Source organism: Notothenia rossii, assembly GCF_949606895.1.
Source record: "Notothenia rossii genome assembly, chromosome: 2".
NCBI classification, from domain to species: Eukaryota; Metazoa; Chordata; class Actinopteri; order Perciformes; family Nototheniidae; genus Notothenia; species Notothenia rossii.
Window position 1 is genome coordinate 50,688,843 of NC_136904.1, and position 18,558 is coordinate 50,707,400.

Consider the following 18,558-nt stretch of genomic DNA (forward strand, 5'->3'; position numbering starts at 1 on the left):
TGTACTTAGTAACTTCCCACATCTGAAATCAGATATGACTTCAAGTCATGTGATCATTTCTTAGTATTTGATCCTTCCACTTGGCCTCAGGAAATGCTAGGACTTCACAGTTTTGGCAAGAAGTTTTGGAGAAAGCAAATCGGAGGCTTAAAAAGAGACAGGGAGGTGCATCTTCATCATCTAGCATGCAATAAGTGTAAATAGAGGACAGTGAAGGAGACACTGAGGAGGACCATGCTTCGTATGGGGTGAGTACCAAACGCTGTCTCCTGGTACTCATCTGAGTAACTCACAAAAAAAGTTATGTGCACCCCTGTCTATATCTGACCATTAGAGTCTGTATTTTTGAAATTGTCGTTTTTAACACAGTAGTTTTACAAATTATAGAATAATTAATCACCAGTGTTTTCCAATTTTACTCGGCAGTTCGTTTCGTTAGCTAACGTTAGCTAAAGCTAGCGCTACTAGTTAGCTACGCAATGGTTTGTTGCTTTGCTCCGGGTTGCAGCCACAGGTCTTCGCATGAAACGTGCTTGTTCTATCGTTTCCCGGCCAATGTTTTCCAAAGGAGAGTCTGGATTCGTGCCATGAGGTAAGCTGACGTTACATTTTTGTCCATGTCACGGTGAAATGTAAATGATGGGTAGTGACTGTATCGCCGTTTTAGAGATGGCGCTGCTGAAAAGACCGCAACATAAGTAAAGATAATGAATAAATCCTATTAAAACCTGTGTGGCTTATATGATAAGTCTAATTAGTACAAGCAGCATAACGTTTCACCATGTAACTAAAGATTGTAGTCAGGGAAATCAGTTTGACATATTGAACTAATAACAAATCACCTCTGGCTGGCAGAGAACTCTCTGCTCCATAGCTTCTCTTGGACGTAAAATCACATGTACATTTTACATTTATATTCAATTTAATATTCCACCCCTTACATACTTTTGTATATATAGCAACTAGGGCCGGAACTCGATTAAAAAAATTAATCTAATTAATTACAGGCTTTTTAATTAATTAATCGCAATTAATCGCATTTTTAATCACATATAAATATTTGACCTGAGAACAGTGAGAAGCAATTTTTTTCACATGGATTTTAGTATACCATTGAATAATGACTGAATACATAAGCTTAAGGCGAGACACTACAGGTGAATAGGGTAATTTTTTTAACTTAAAGATATCAGCTAGAAATTTCTCCAGTTAATTACTTACAATAAGGCAATTGTTTTTTGTATTACAAGTTTTCAGAAATAGCATGTTTAAATATGCAAATTAGCCATAATCTCATTAAATATGCGCATATTTTAACACATTTCAGGAAACGAATTTTTTTTATTGGATAAAGCCAGGTTCAAAATTCTTGTTTCATTTTGTTGTCATATTAGAATTGAAGGCTTTTACAGAAGGGATTTTTTATATCTCTTTTTATCACTAAATAAATCAGAAAATACTGTCAACAGCCCTAAAATATCAATTTTCGCCATGTTTTTAGGTATAAAATGTTATATAATTCAGGCTATGAATGATAAATGAACAAACCCTTCTGTAAAAGCCTTCAGAATATGGATAGGAATATAACTGGAAGGTTTGGTGTGTCTACGTGCTACTGAAGTGGACATTTTGTGCTCAGAGTAGGAGAAAAAACTCATTTTGAGAAAACGACCTTTAAAGATATGTATTGTCAAATTCCATATTTTTTTTATTGGAAGACACTATTTTCAGACACAATATCTAATCTAATACTTACAACAACAACAATATAGAACATATAAAACACAATACAACTGAAAACTGAGTAACACAGTATGTACCTGATGAACAAAACCACAGTAACACACACACTGCAGAACTGCCACCCTAGTCCATGCCTGCTCCATAAGTAGGCCCCTCCTGCATCTCCTGCTGATGTCTTTTCACCTTTTTTGCTGTGCTTAGACTCTTGCGCCTATATTTCAAACTAGCAGATGTAATGGCCTCAGCTTTTGAAATTCTCAGCAAATCACTTTGTCTCATTGCGCTGACAGTAACAGCTGTGCTCTGGAGCCACAACTTCTCCATAACAGCCAGCATGGCAGAGGCACCTTCATTAAAGGTGGAGATGGCCATACTTGCAGCTGCCTCAACCCTGCTTTTCCCCACAAAGACCGTTTTTGGACAACGCGCCCATATCACAGAGTTGAGGCACTCATTGGCATTTTGAGTACCTCCATGCTGCATTCTCTGGAGCAGGCTGTCACTTGACATGCGGTGGTACACAGGGATACGCTTCTCCCCCACCTCTCGCTTTAAAAAGTTTCCAGCATGTTCTTTGTGGCTACCAGGTGTTTCCCCATTATCCTCTGCTTTCCTATACCAACACCAGGAGGGATTGCACCTGGTGTGTAAGGGGCTGTCATCAGTAGACATGCCGTGGAGGAGACCTGCCCATATTTCTCCCTTCATTTTATCGATTGAACCCTGGTTGTTGAGAATTGCCCCCCTGTAATAATTTTGCAAAGTTTTGCATTTCTTTGCAGTCAGCTTCCCTACACCCTTCCCTCCTAACTTTTTCTGTGAACTCATTTTTCTGAGTGCTGTACCCATTCGCTTGTGGGCATGATTAATGCACTCTAATTTCACCACTTCATGCCCAGGGTATGGGTTCAGTGCAACCACCTCCCTAAATGCTGCGCTATCCCCATCTGACAACATCTCTGTGTACCGCACCTGGTGGCGATTCACAGACCTGGCCCACATCCTCTTGGCTGACTCCTGCTCCATTGCCTTGCTTGACCCTGCAAAGTTTCTTGCACAATCACTATGTGTCTGTCGCCAACTGTCATACTCCTCTTCTGTAATCTTTTGCTCTTGCTTGGCATTTCCCTTTAGAGCACAAGCATGGCAATAGGATGATAGGATTTCATAGTCTATCACCAATCCAGTAAGGATGTCAATGCACACACCGATCCCATAATGGGATGTGAAGCCTCGCTTTTGCCATGTGCCATCAAATGACACGCTGATGTTTATAACTGCCTCTGCATCCTCCCTCAGCAACTCTGCAACATCTGGGTCCACATCTGCATAAGCCTGCCTGACCTGCTCCCTTGTCCTGTGAAGTGACTCCAGGCCTCTCTCTATTTCTGCCACTAATAAGAGAAAAAAATAAGTCAACTGAATGTCCTGATAAGTTATACTCTGAATTCAATAGTTCAAGTTTTCTTGGTCTCAATCCTGTTTCTATACCTGTCACTCTCTTGTCATGTCTCTGATAGGTTTTGAGATGAAGTGCAGGAATCCCCAACACTTTGCTTATTTTCTTCAGAGCTGCATAGCCCAAGCCTAACTCGTGCGCTAAGAGCACCATTCTCACATTCACATCAAAAGCAACATCCTTCCTGGTTTCGTCTTGAAGACGTGTAGATGTGTACTAGGGCTGAACGATATATCGTTATCGTATCGATATCTCGATATGAACATTCAAGAAATCAATATAAAAAAAGCAATGGTATAAACGATATATATATATATTTTTTTATATTTATTTGAATAGGGACAATGCACATTAATGAACATCAGTATAAAAACAAATGTAAATATGCCGGATTATAGCTACAAAGCTAGTTCGCATCCGTATTTCCCCCGCACTCGCCCTGCTTGTACAGCTGTGGAAGTCTCCATAAACATTTGGACGATTGCCATTGAACGCACCACTACGGCCAGCCAACCACAAAGCTTAGTTCATGCTTGCTGTGGATTGACAGCTGAACCCAACCAATGACAAACATAGGAGGGTGGGACTTGGGAGTGACGGAGACGGACACAGCCACACACACACGAGGATACTCACAGCGGGGAAATCAGAACTGAAGAAACGAGACATGAGTGCAGAAGATAATGCGGCCGGTGGCAGTGCACAACCTAATTTAGTGCCAAAAAATAAATCCTCCTCTATTATTTGGAGGTATTTTGGGTTTAGAAAGGAGGATGTCGACCAGAGCGAGGTGTTGTGCAGGTCTTGCTTGGCGAAAATTGCGACGAAGAAAGGGAACACAACAAACATGTTTCACCACTTGAAACAACACCACCGTGTGCTGCATGATGAGTGTATGACATTGAAAGAAACACCGGGGACCTCTCAGTCATCCCTTAAGACACCCAAGCAAACTATGATTGCTGGTGCGTTTAATAGTGTTACACCATACGAGTCCACGTCCAGCAGACATAAAGTCATTACAGAGGCAATAACATATCACTTAGCTAAAGACATGGCACCCGTGTACACAGTGTCAAAAGAAGGCTTTAAAAAAATGGTCCACACGCTGGATAAGCGTTATAAAATACCATCCCGAACACATTTTAGTCAAGTGGCCATTCCAAAACTCTATAATGAATGTAAAATGAACGTTGAATCCGAGCTCCGTGAAATTGATCATTTCGCCACAACCACGGACCTGTGGTCGAGCCGGACAACAGAACCTTACATGAGTTTAACGCTTCATTTTATAACTAATAAATTCGAACTCAAGACCCGCTGTCTGCAGACATCCTTCTTCCCCGGGGAGCATACAGGGGATAATATAGCGCAGGAGATGAGAGGTGCGTTAGCAGACTGGGACTTAAAGGAGGACCAACAGGTTTGCGTGACAACAGATAACGCATCCAATATGATAAAGGCTTTGGAGGTGAATGGCTGGACGCGTCTTCAGTGCTTTGGACACAGGCTACACCTGGCAATAGGTACGTTCTGCTATGTTTATTTTAATAACTTTGAGAGAGGGAGAGGGAGAGGTGTGTGTGTGTGTGTGTGTGTGTGTAGGAGAGAGAGAGAGGGGGGGAAGAATTTGCATTAATATGTGGTTATTTAGCTATTGTAGTATACTCATTAATTATTTTGTACATCTATTTTTTCTAGAAAACGCAGTGAAAGGTGACAACCGGATCAGCCGTGCAACAGGTGTCTGCAAAAAGTTAGTGTGCCACTTCTCACACAGCTGGAAAAAGAGAGTGGCACTTGATCAAGCCCAGAAGCGCCTCAACCTTCCAGTCCATGGACTCATAACTGAGTGTCAAACTAGATGGGGGTCTAGGCTGCTCATGATTAACAGGATTCTGGAGCAGCAGAAAGCACTCCACGAGGTCCTCTCAGAGGACAGAAACACCCGGCACCTAGTTCTTGGACATCAAGATCTGGATGTGCTGGAATCAGTCAGCAAGGCACTGGAACCACTGCTTGAATTCACGGATGCTCTGTCAGGGGAGGATTATGTTAGTGTTTCACACATCAAGCCAGTACTCAACCTGTTTAACACAACCATCATGGCACCAGAGGAGGATGACACTGACATGACCAAGTCCTTAAAAAAGAAAATGTTGGAGTACATGAATAGCAAGTATGAAGACGGAGTCACACAAGAGCTCCTGGATGTGGCATCCTTCTTAGATCCAAGATACAAGACACAGTACATCAGTGTTAACAACATCCCCAACATCAGAGCCAGACTGGTGTCAGAGATGAAGACAATGGAACACAAGGTAAAAATAATGGTTAGAATGGATTAAATGAGAACAGTTCCTTTCATTTAAATTTAGCTGAATTGTGTGATGATAATTTGTATATTATGATACTGTATTATAATATAATATAATTATATTTTTCTTCTTCTTCTTTTTTTCTACTATTTTCTAGCATTCTGTTGAGTCCACCAGAGTTGAAGAAGTTTCACCCCCACCCACCAAGAAGGCTAAAAAGTCGTTTGCAAGCTTCTTCAAAAAATCCACTGCAAGTGCCACAGTACCAATGGATCCCACTGCTGCCATAGAAGCTGAGCTGAGTGCCTACCTGCTGTCCTCCACCATTGACAATGAAGAGGACCCCCTTCTGTGGTGGAGAACTCACAAAGTCAACTTTCCCCGGATCAGCAACATGGCAAGAAAATACTTGTGCATGCAGGCCACTAGCTCTCCCTCAGAGAGAATTTTTAGTGCATCAGGAAACATTGTGAGTTGTGAGAGGTCCTGTCTGAAGCCAGACATGGTTAACAAGCTAGTGTTCCTGGCAAAGAATCTGTAAATACTGTGCTGTAACTACCTCTGTTCTGTTATGCATTTTCTGCATGCTGTTATGTTGAATATAAGATGTTGCACTTCAATGCACTTTCAATGTTTCACCTTCCACCAGCTGCTGCATTGGTGATTTATTGTTAAAGCAGAGCTGCAGTAAAATGTTAGATTTTATTTATTTACTTTATTATTTTTTGAGTGACTTTATGTTAATGTTGATGACTGGCAGTTCAAATAAATAAAACTGCACTCTTTTGCACTCTTTTGTTTTATGATGTTTTTATTTTTCTGAAAAATGCTTGGTTTTCACCGAACCCGTGGTCATATCGTATCGTATCGATATCGAGATATCTGGCATGAATATCGAGATATGAAATTTTGTCCATATCGTTCAGCCCTAATGTGTACACACTTTTGCGGTACCCACCATCACACAGACTGCACTCTAAAATTAAGCTGCTACAGAAACCATGGTTTTGCGGATCGATGTTAACTTTGAGCCCTGTCCCTGCGCAATTTGGGCAAATCAACCCACTGAGCAGTTCATTCAGCCGCGCTACATGTATTATCAGCCACTGCTGTGTGGCGCTATCTAAACCCTCCTGCTCTTTGGGTGACAGCTTGCGCATTGACGCACTAAGTGAAGGTTTTTCAGGTTCGGGGTCATTTGTTTTGTCTTCTACCTTGCTACGTGCAAGTGACAATTGTTGTCCTCTTCTCTTTGAACGATTTTTTCGCGGATGTTTCGGCATTTTGAGATTTAAATTTTCAGCGCAAATATAAACAAGGAAGTGTCATGGCGCACCACGTGACGCATCTGAACGAATCACGTTGTCAGAAATTGACACCAGCCAATAAGATTCCGTTCTTTGGTCAGATGACCCCTTTGTACTTTCACGATTGGTTGCTGATACAAAGGAAATGACCATATTTGGATCCGATGAGATTGTGCAGGAGAACCTGAGCTTTCCAACGGTACCTCTCATGACATGGAGCAAACAGCGGTCACGGCACTTTATGTTACGTTAGATTGCTAACTTTTGGTGAATTTAGGAGAAATCTACCGACGGAAATAGACAAACTATAGTAAAATAAACACCTAAATGTGTATTTTGTACGTTTTCCTTCCAAAAGCCTGAAAGAAAACATCTTATTGAATCAAAATAGCACAAAATCTCAAAATTGACATGGGCATGAAAAACGATGTTTTTGCCTGCCGTGTCTCGCCTTAAGCAACAAAACATTGTTTATTTTTTTCAAGGTGTTACTTAACAAAATGTTTTGCCATAAAGTGTAGCAATAGCATATTTAGGAATATAGTACATTTCAGAGATTCAGGTAGCCTATAGGTAGGTAGACCTTCTGTAAACTATAACACTTTGTTTTTTAAGTAAAACACAATACTTTCAAGTACATTCAGAACATTGGAAACCCTGACTATTAGAAAACATCTCTCTGTTGCTTCAGAGGCCATAACAGACTTTGTTGATTTACCAACAGTTGATTTAAAAAATCTAATCAATTTCAGTCCATCTCTCTCAATAACCTTGGCCAAAACAATAAACAGTTCAACATAAAGTGCCAGTTGCACCAACAACGTAATAAATAGTTCAACATAAAGTGTACCATTTAAAATAAAATAAAAAAAGTGCCAGTGATTGACCTCAGTCCCTCCTATTCTTCCAATATCCTGATGAAAAATAAAATCTCTCTGTTGCATAGGCCACTGTTTGATCAACGCAAATTGGGTGTGGGTCCTTGTACTCCGAGTCGGGCTAACGTCCACGCTAACTTCCACGCTAGCTGCTATATGTTTTGCATTGAGGTGATACTTGAGGCTTGATGTGCTGCGGTGATATGCAAATTCCATTTTGCATAATTTGCAAACAACCGTGCTCTTATCGATGCTTCCATCCGTCCGTTTTTTAAAACAAAATGTCCCATCCACGGGGCCAACCAAAGCGGTCTCATCAGCTTCTTCGTTCACGTTTGACTATTGTTCACTGTGGTTTGTTGTTGTTTGAAGTCATGAACGTTAGTTGGTGCTCCAGTATAATCGGTACCCCTGAAACTCATCCAGTGAGAAACGTTCCGCGGTGCAAAAATAAGTGCGATTAAAATGCGTTAATTTTTGTGTAATTAATTAATCTTAATTAACGCGTTAAAGTCCCGGCCCTAATGATAACTTATATTTTGTTTTTGTTGTTATGCTGCTGCAACAGAAACATTTCCCAAATTGGGATCAATACAGTAATATCTTATCTTAATTAATTAAGAAATATAACTATTATAATTAGTGTAGCAGCTGACACCTATTTTCAATATGGATTAATCTACCATTTATTTCTTTATTTCAATTTTGATCTATAAAAATGTCAAAATAGTGAAAATGTTCACGAGACTTATCAAAGTGCAAGGTTATATCTTTAGATGTTTTGTTTTAGCCTATGTACTGTATGTCTTAATGCTCTTACAGTATATGTGACGGTGTGACTTCCATGAAACTAATATTTTATATCTTCCCAACAGACGAACTGACAGGAAACCTAACACTCTAACAACCACGACATTGCAAAGGCGAGAAAATGTAAATTAAAAACAATTCACAATTGTTTTATTTCTTCTTCCTTACAGTGAGGTGAAGCTGACCTTGCACTTGGTGCCAGTAATGATGTTCCTCACGCAGGCTGAATGTTTCTCCTTCCTTACTGACACAGAAGCCCTTGATTTGCAATGCTTCACTAATTGTCATTTCCCTGGCTCCGTAGGGACACTTTACCTCCAGCACAGCGGAAGACCCTACCAGACCATCTGGAGATGCCCCCAACATTCCTGATAGGGAGAGCCACAAATCTGACTCATGGACCTGCATCTGAGTTGCAGTGGTGAATGCCCTGATGCCCTCACATTCATTCATAGTCCCCCACTGTACAGACAAAACACCATCAAGGGCCGTTGCCCTAGCACCCTGGCAATAAGGGAAGCAGTCACACGCTTTGACCTCAGGACAGCTCCAAAGTTGCTGGCAGTCAACCTTCCTTCCCTGAACAAATGCCAGTTTGGGTTGGTTCGCTGACCAGTGGTAGCCACCTGAATTGCCCTCTGTTGCTCTTCAGACAATGCCATGCTTGCCACAATTGCCTCAGGTCCCTGATGCCCAACAGATTTGATCATTTCAGGAACAGTAAGTGTTTCCAAGCTGTAGTGTTCCTCTTCTGGATCGGGGGAGAGAAGCCAAGAAATTCCTGAGAACCTGCCCCCGAGCCTGTCCCTCAGCCAGTCACGATCTTCGGAGGTAGGCTCTCTTGTCAGCGGGTTAAATTAGTTATTGGTTTCAACAGTCACATTAAAACAGTTACTAAATCAGCTTACTATCACCTAAAGAACATCTAACATATCTAGGATTAAAAGACTAATGTCACAGCAGGATTTGGAAAAACATGTCCATGCTTTTATCTTCAGTAGACTGGACTACTGCAATGGTGTCTTCACAGGTCTCACTAAAAAATATATTAGAAAGCTGCAGCTGATACAGAACACCGCTGCTCGAATCCTCACTATCACTAAGAAAGTGGATCACATCGCTCCAGTTCTGAAGTCTTTACACTGGCTTCCTGTGTGTCAAAGAATAGATTTCAAAATACTGCTGCTGTCTATAAAGCACTGAATGGTTTAGGACCAAAATGCATTTCTGACCTCCTGCTAAATGATGAACCATCCAGATCTCTCAGGTCTTCAGGGACTGGTCAGCTTTCTGTCCCCAGAGTCAGAACTAAACATGGTAAAGCAGTGTTCAGTTATTATGCTCCAAATATCTGGAACAAACTCCCAGAAACCTGCAGGTCCGCTGCAACTTACTACTTTTAAATCCAGGCTGAAAACTTTTCTTTTTGTCGCTGCTTTTAATTGAACTATTCATATCTTAGACTGCACTGTAACTTTTATCCATGTATTTTTTCTTTCAATGTTTCTTTTATTAGCTTTTCTTTTTAATGACTGATTTTAAATGCCATTTTCTTAATGTCTTTCATTTTTTGTAAAGCACTTTGAATTGCCTTGTGTTGAAAAGTGCTATATAAATAAACTTGCCTTGCCTTGCCTAATAAAGATTTCATGTGACACATACAATTGATTTGTTGATGGGAATTAATGTGAATAAATTAACTCTAGGTTAACGGTACTCTTGCGATCACTACTCACCAACACTATAAACCTTGTCCCTCATGCTAGCCCTGACAACACCGGTAAGCACACCTTCATCTAGGCTGCACTGTAACGTGTCCTGACTTGTAGTGGTTCTCTCCTCTGTCTACACTCTTCTTGTCATCTTTGTAAAACGATATCAGACTGGTAATTGACACAGCCATGACTTCTAGTTAAATTCAGTGTGGCTAAAATGAAAAGCTTTGTTGAAATATGCAAGCACGCGAAAGTCAAATTCAGCTTTATTGTCATGGCTGTGTCAATTACCAGTCTCATATCGTTTTACAAAGATGACAAGAGTGTAGATAGGAGAGAACCACTACAAGTCAGGACACGTAAAACAGTGAAGCCTAGATGAAGGTGTGCTTACCGGTGTTGTCAGGGCTAGCATGAGGGACAAGGTTTATAGTGTCGGTGAGTAGTGACAGCAAGAGTACCGTTAACCTAGAGTTAACTTATTCACATTAATTCCCATCAACAAATCCATTTTATGTGTCACATGAAATCTTTATTAGGCAAGGCAAGGCACGTTTATTTATATAGCACTTTTCAACACAAGGCAAATCAAAGTGCTTTACAAAAAATGAAAGACATTAAGAAAATGGCATTTAAAATCAGTCATTAAAAAGAAAAGCTAATAAAATAAACATTAAAAGAAAAAATACATGGATAAAAGTTACAGTGCAGTCTAAGATATGAATAGTTCAATTAAAAGCAGCGACAAAAAGAAAAGTCTTCAGCCTGGATTTAAAAGTAGTAAGAGTTGCAGCGGACCTGCAGGTTTCTGGGAGTTTGTTCCAGATATTTGGAGCATAATAACTGAACGCTGCTTTACCATGTTTAGTTCTGACTCTGGGGACAGAAAGCTGACCAGTCCCTGAAGACCAGAGAGATCTGGATGGTTCATCATTTAGCAGGAGGTCAGAAATGTATTTTGGGCTGTTGGGGCAGAATCTCTGCTCCGCGCCGTTCCTATATGAGCGGGTTCTCAAAAGAAGGAAAAATTCAAAGCAGCCAGGATAAGGGTTAAACAATAATCTGCTTTAATGGCAAAATCATACAAATACTTCACCGAATCACGAAGCACTCTGCAGAGTACTCCGGGCTCAGGTTCTACCACCGGGTGAGACACGTCTCAGGAACGGCCAGTCAGAAACAAGAGCACCGATCTTCAAAATGATCACAACATTTATACACAGAGTTCCCTTCTGAGCGAGCTAGACAGTGAGTTGGCAGTGTTTCATTGGTCGGTTTCACTTCTGGGCGGGACCCCAAGTAGTAAGTCCGCAGTTGTTGATTCCATCGTTTGCTTCACAGTGTATGTGTGTGTGTGTGTGTTTCTGTCCCTCTGCCCTCAGGCAGATCCCCCAATCAATGATTTGGAGTCATGACAGAGGACTCTTTGACAGGACACATATTCATTCCCTCTAAACATCTTCAACACACACAAACATCGTATCATGTATCTTTAACAGAAGTTAATTGTTCTTATCGCTTACTGGCTTCCCTAAACTTCCCTTCACCCCAAAGTCAGCTTACTAGGAATGAATACATTTTATTGATAAGCTCAAAAGGACCTTTATCTCATTTACTGCTGGGTGACCCAAGTCTCAAGGCCTCTTTTGGGGTCTGTAGGAGATAAATCATTAATTCTACAAGGCTTCAACTGTGTTGTATCTGAGGCACATCTCCCTTTGGGCTAATCAATACGGGTTTTAGTAATTAGCAGAGGAAGCTAGAGACTCAGGGCCCCTTCCTTGCTGGGAACTGCAAAGCAGATGTCAAAGGTCATAAAACCACCCTTTTGACTACACATGAAAATTGGAAGAAAAGACTATTGCTTTAATGTATTATTACTAAGTAGTGGGACATTGTTTCAGGAATATATGAAAGCCTCTCTATTATTTAAACAGTAAAAACGTACTTTCACATTTAACACCCACGAATATATAAGGTGACATTAAAATGAATATACCAGATTGAACTTTCCTGCCATAACACGTTACTTTAATACTTCAAATAATTCAAATAATACTTCAGGGCCTAAACCATTCAAAGCTTTATAAACAGCAGCAGTATTTTGAAATCTATTCTTTGACACACAGGAAGACAGTGTAAAGACTTCAGAACAGGAGTGATGTGATCCACTTTCTTAGTGTTAGTGAGGACTCGAGCAGCAGCGTTCTGAATCAGCTGCAGCTTTCGAATAGATGTTTTTGTGAGACCTGTGAAGACACCATTACAGCAGTCCGGTCTACTGAAGATAAAAGCATGGACAAGTTTTTCCAAATCCTGCTGTGACATTAGTCTTTTAATCCTAGATATGTTCTTTAGGTGATAGTAAGCTGATTTAGTAACTGTTTTAATGTGACTGTTGAAACTCAGGTCAGAGTCCATGACTACACCTAGATTTCTGGCTTTATCTTTTGTTTTGAACATTGCAGACTGAAGCTCAGCGCTAACTTTTAAACGTCCTGCCTTGGCTCCAAAAACCATTACCTCAGTTTTATCTTTGTTTAATTGGAGAAAGTTCTGACACATCCAGTCATTGATTTGTTCAATGCACTTACTCAGTGTTTGAATTGGAGCATAGTCTCCTGGTGAAATGGTTACGTAAATTTGTGTGTCATCCGCATAGCTATGGTAACTTATTTTGTTGTTCTTCATTATCTGAGCCAGTGGTAGCATGTAGACGTTAAAGAGAAGAGGCCCCAAGATTACAAATATTACACACCAGAATATAAACAATTAAAGGGATAATTGGGAAGGCATTACAAATGTAAATATATTTTAAATAATAAAACAATCCCACCACCACAGGTATCTACAGGAGAAGAGGGAATTCTCTCCACAAAATGTGAATGCCCACGTGGAGAATGGAAATGCAGTCATGCGGCTGCATGAGCCATCTTTGCCATCCACAATTTCAGCTGCACTGACACCCCCTGTCAGTGGAAGAAGCCAAAGGCAGCTAAACGTATGCATTCAGTGGAGGATGTTGCAATGTTGTGGTTGTTGAGTGTTAGGTTTCCTGTCAGCTCGTCTCTTGGGAAGATATAAAATATTAGTTTCATGGAAGCCACCCCGTCACATATAAGAGCATTAAGACATACAGTACATAGGCTTAAATAAAACATCTAAAGATATAATCATTTTCACTATTTTGACATTTTTATAGATGAAAATTGAACTAAAGAAATAAATTGTAGATTAATCCATATTGAAAATAGGTGTCAGCTGCTACACTAATTATAATAGTTATATTGCTTAATTAATTAAGATAAGATATTACTGTATTGATCCCAATTTGGGAAATGTTTGTGTTGCAGCAGCATAACAAGAAAAACAAAATATAAGTTATTATATATACAAAAGTATGTGATGGATGGGATATTAAATTGAATATAAATGTAAAATGTACATGTGATTTTAGTTACATGGTGAAACGTTATGCTGCTTGTACTAATTAGACTTATAAGCCACACAGGTTTTAATATGATGTATTCATTATCTTTACTTATGTTGCGGTCTTTTCAGCAGTGCCATCTCTAAAACGGCGATAAAGTCACTACCCATCATTTACATTTCACTGTGACATGGACAAAAATGTAACGTCAGCTTACCTCATGGCACGAATGCAGACTCTCCTTTGGAAAACATTGACCGGTAAACGATAGAACAAGCACGTTTCATGCGAAGACCTGTGGCTGCAACCCGGAGCAAAGCAACAAACCATTGCGTAGCTAACTAGTAGCGCTAGCTTTAGCTATCGTTAGCTAACGAAATGAACTGCCGAGTAAAATTGGAAAACACTGGTAATTAATTATTCTATCATTTGTAAGACTACGGTGTTAAAAACGACAATTTCAAAAATACAGATTATAATGGTCAGATATAGATATACAGATACTAAAGATAAGCATGTACTTGCTTTCAAGCAGAACACAGGGGAAAACAAACTTAGCGGGAGTGTTTACGTGTTCTGCGTAATGACGTACAACGGCCTCGACAATTTCTGTAGTCCTATTCAGCCACTCGGTAACAACCATCGTTTTTCAGACACGTAAACTCTTCAAAAATCACCAGTGGGGTCACTGCTGATGTATTTAATGTCGTAGAACAAAACGTGATTTATCTCTTACATTTGTGTCAACCACAGACCTTATTTCGAGCTATTTTCCAAAACCCTATGGAAAAAATGCATTGCTTTTTGAGGAAGGAACCGGAAGTGCTAAAAATGCTAACTTACTTCCGGGTTTTACGACCCGTCACTGTGGTTCTCTATTATGATGGATTTGATATTAACGAGGCGGCAGTTACGCCAGTTAGCAGCTAGCGGCTAGCTAGTAATTATACCAATGTGCACATCAATCATACTTATATTACGCTGTAACAGGATCTAGTGATATCCAAGCAACAGAGCTTCATTTAGCATGAAATAATTATTGCACTGTATATATATATATATATATATATATATATATATATATATATATATATATATATATATATATATATATATATACAGTGCAATAAGCTTCTTAGTGCAATAAGAAGCTACAGAGACGTTAATCTAACCAGTGGCGTTTTCTCCTGGAGGCCAAGGGAAGCCAGGCTTCCCCTGTTTTTTCGGATTGTAGTTATAATTTGAATAAATAAATAAAAACACTTAGTTTAGTTTCGGAAATTCTTTGTTGTGTGTTGCTGCCAGCCCGTCTCTCCCCCATTCTCATTGAGTATTTTACAAAGAGTGAAACAGCGCCCCTCTAGATGTTATAGTGAAACAGTAGATTGCACTCTCTGTTGCGAGAGGAGGCCAGCCGAAATTTGCTTCCCTTGGTGAAAAAAAATGGAGGGATTGACCAATCAGATGAGACTCACGTCATGCCCCTGCCAACCTGTGATTGGTCAGGGCCATGCCAAACGAAGCCAGAGGGGGCTGGCTTCCCTTGCCTCACAATCCAATCAAATCGCATCAACTTAGTGGTGCAGTGACGCGTCCCAAAAAACGGAAGTAAGCTGCGCTCGGTTTCCCTCGACAAAAAAGCAATGGGATTTCTCCATAGGATTTTGGAAAATAGCTCGAAAAAAGTTCAGTGGAAAACGAACCTGTTAGGTAAATGCACGTTTTGTTCAGTCGGATAATATCCACATGTCTACCCTACTTTTATAATTTTTGAATCATAAATCTAATCGATAGAAGATAGATAGCGTCACTGCACCACTCTCACCGCCGTTAGAAAGTAGCAAGCAACTGAAGCAAGTGCAATTATGGAGGGTGGAGATTTGGAGTATTTAATCAAAAATAATTGGACTAAACTTCCGCTGCAGCAGCAACAACAAATACAATCTGATGACAGGCCAATGCCCAAACTGGAGCTGTGTACAGCGAGGAACAAAGGAGCGAACGTAAAACGTTAAAGGTCTCCTGATTTAGTTTGTGAATGAATGCTTATTAGAGTTTCGGCTGGAGAGTGCGTGCGGACCTGTCGGTCAGATAACAGGCGTGTGTAAGTCCTGCATCTGTATGATACAAATGTGTGTAAAATTATACCGGGCGCTGTAATCACTCATCTGGTTACGTTATTACATTGACCACCACACCCCCCCCCCCCCCCCCACCCCAAAAGAAAGGACGTATTATTGGCTTCCCCTAATTATTTCCCCACGCCATGCTACTGAATCTAACGTCGGTAATATTAACTTTATTTAATACAACATTTACGGTACAAGATTTAATCATACAGCCCATGTAGTATCATATTTTACAAATGATGAATTACAGCAAACACGTGCAATATATCCATTATTACAGCTCCGTGGCATGGCAGTAAGACGATATGGGTCCGTTCTTATTGTGCATCCATGGGTAAAAATAAACGCATCTAGTGCTGCTGCATGCTGAACACGTAACATGAACGTGCCGGGCGGCGCGGTCCCGTGGGTTAGATGCGCGTTCATAATGCAGAGGGATATAACTCTCAGAATAACGTTATTAGCACATTTTTACAACTTCAGGAACGAATGTTTTTAATAAGGGCTATACAAGTACAAGTGAAACTTGGTGGTTTATTTAGTTTAAAAAAAGTTATCCAAGGATTTACAGTGCACTCTTTCCCAATGTAAGTCAATGGGAAAAAGTGTTTCCGGGCCTGGCAACCAAACAGAAGTGTAGTACCGCTGTTTGGCCACCACGAATATTTTCATCTGAGTCCGGCGCACTTCCTGGGGGCTTGATTGGCGGATGGATAGCAAAATGGCCCAACTTTTGAGAGAGTGAAACGTCACAGATTACCCAGCATGCCTGAGAAGTACCCGTCTGTGCGCTCATAGAGCATGCGCAACTTTAACCACGCCCCCCAAAAGGCTTGTTCACATCAAGCACCTCAATTTGCGTACACGTAACAGCATCGCGGGTTCTGGATTGTTATGATGGATTTGATATTAACTATTAACGAGGCGGCCGCGGCAGTTAACAGCTAGCAGCTAGCGGCTAGCTAGTGTAACGTCAGAGCTATTAGTAATTATGCTAATGTAGGTACACATCAATCGCTATGCACTTTATATTACGCTGATTTAGCACGATCTAGTGATGGTTTTGTTCAGCATTGCCAGCTTCACTGTTGCGCTTTATTTTGTGCCCAGCATTCTCCTTCTCCTGTGCTCTGAAATCAAAATGTGGATAAGCATAAAACAACACTAAAATAAACACTACAATATAACTTGTTATTTGACACACACAAGGTTGTTAATTTGTGTGTATAAATATACAACACAGGCTATATACATATATATACAGCCGGGCAAAAAAGTATTTAGTCAGCCACCAATTGTGCAAGTTCTCCCACTTAAAAGGATGAGAGAGGCCTGTAATTTTCATCCTAGGTATAACTCAACTATGAGAGACAAAATGAGAAAAAAAAAGCCAGAAAATCACATTGTCTGATTTTTAAAGAATGTATTTGCAAATTATGGTGGAAAATAAGTATTTGGTCAATAACAAAAGTTCATCTCAATACATGCCCGGCGCCGTGGGAGGGCCAGGGAAGGCCAGGCCTTCCCATTTAACATTCCTGCCCTCCCCCAATAAACACGATTTGTATTATTTATAAAAATTAAAAATATATTTTTTAATTTTTTTAATTATAAATACACTGTGAACTTTTTTATTTTATTCGTCCACATTTAGACCAATCACAGCGTCACAATCTGCCGCCTAGTCTGGATTTGTTTATTCTTTATTGTGCATTCTGTAGACTCCCTTTTCTGTTTGAATTACAAAGTGGACATCAGAAATTGGCCTAAAAGGTCTAAGGATTTATTAAAACGAAATAGCGATGAAAGAACTGCAGCCGATGGTGCTGCTGGCGACCCTGCACCTGCCGTTGCAGCAGCACGCCTTAATGTCACAAGCTTGCCCTCGGCAAACCCCGGGGCTGAGTTAGCGAGCCCCAGCCTTGACTCATCAAGGCGGCCGCCACCAACGCTGTCCTCCAAGGCACAGCTCCTTGTGCCCCTACCATCACCACCTGCGTTGCCACACACCCTGTACCACACCCGCCAGCATCCTCCTCCTCCTCCTCCTCCGTGCCGGTGCCGGTGCCGGTGCCTCCACTACAGACGCTACCTTGCAGCACATCAACAGGTACTATTGGGCCAGCAACCGCTCAAAGACCAACAGCCCCATTAATAAACCCAACCAGGTGAACTGGATCGTTATCCAGGGAGATTGTTTTCAGGAAAGAAGCGCACTTTGCCACTGTATGGTACTACAACAGACCATGGCTTGAATATTCGTTCAAAGCAGACGCAGCCTTTTGTTTCCCCTGTAGACAGTTTAAAGTAAATTCGTCTTCATCTGATGCGGCTTTTACTGTAAAAGGTTTTTGCGACTGGAAACACGCATTACAGGCTGATAAAGGACTGCTAAGACATGCCGCATCAAAAGAACACATTTCATGTGAGAGTTTGTGGAGAGAGAGACAGATACGCCAGGAAACAAATAAGGAAATAAGTACTTTGGTGCAGATCAGCTGGCACGGAACCGTTATTACGTGTCAGCTGTCGTTGATATTATAGCTTTTTTAGCTGTCAACCAACTCCCTCTCAGAGGTGACCACGATTCACTCCACAGTATGTCCGAGTCAGGCAGTGGGCTCTTCCTATCACTGTTTGAGTATACGCTGCACAAAGATGCAGAGTTGGCCAAAATAATTTTCTAAGTTAGTGAAAGGATGCACCTGCAGTGCATAGGAAAATAAACCATGCCCAAGGCGGGCTAAACAGTTCATCGTCTCCGTCTCT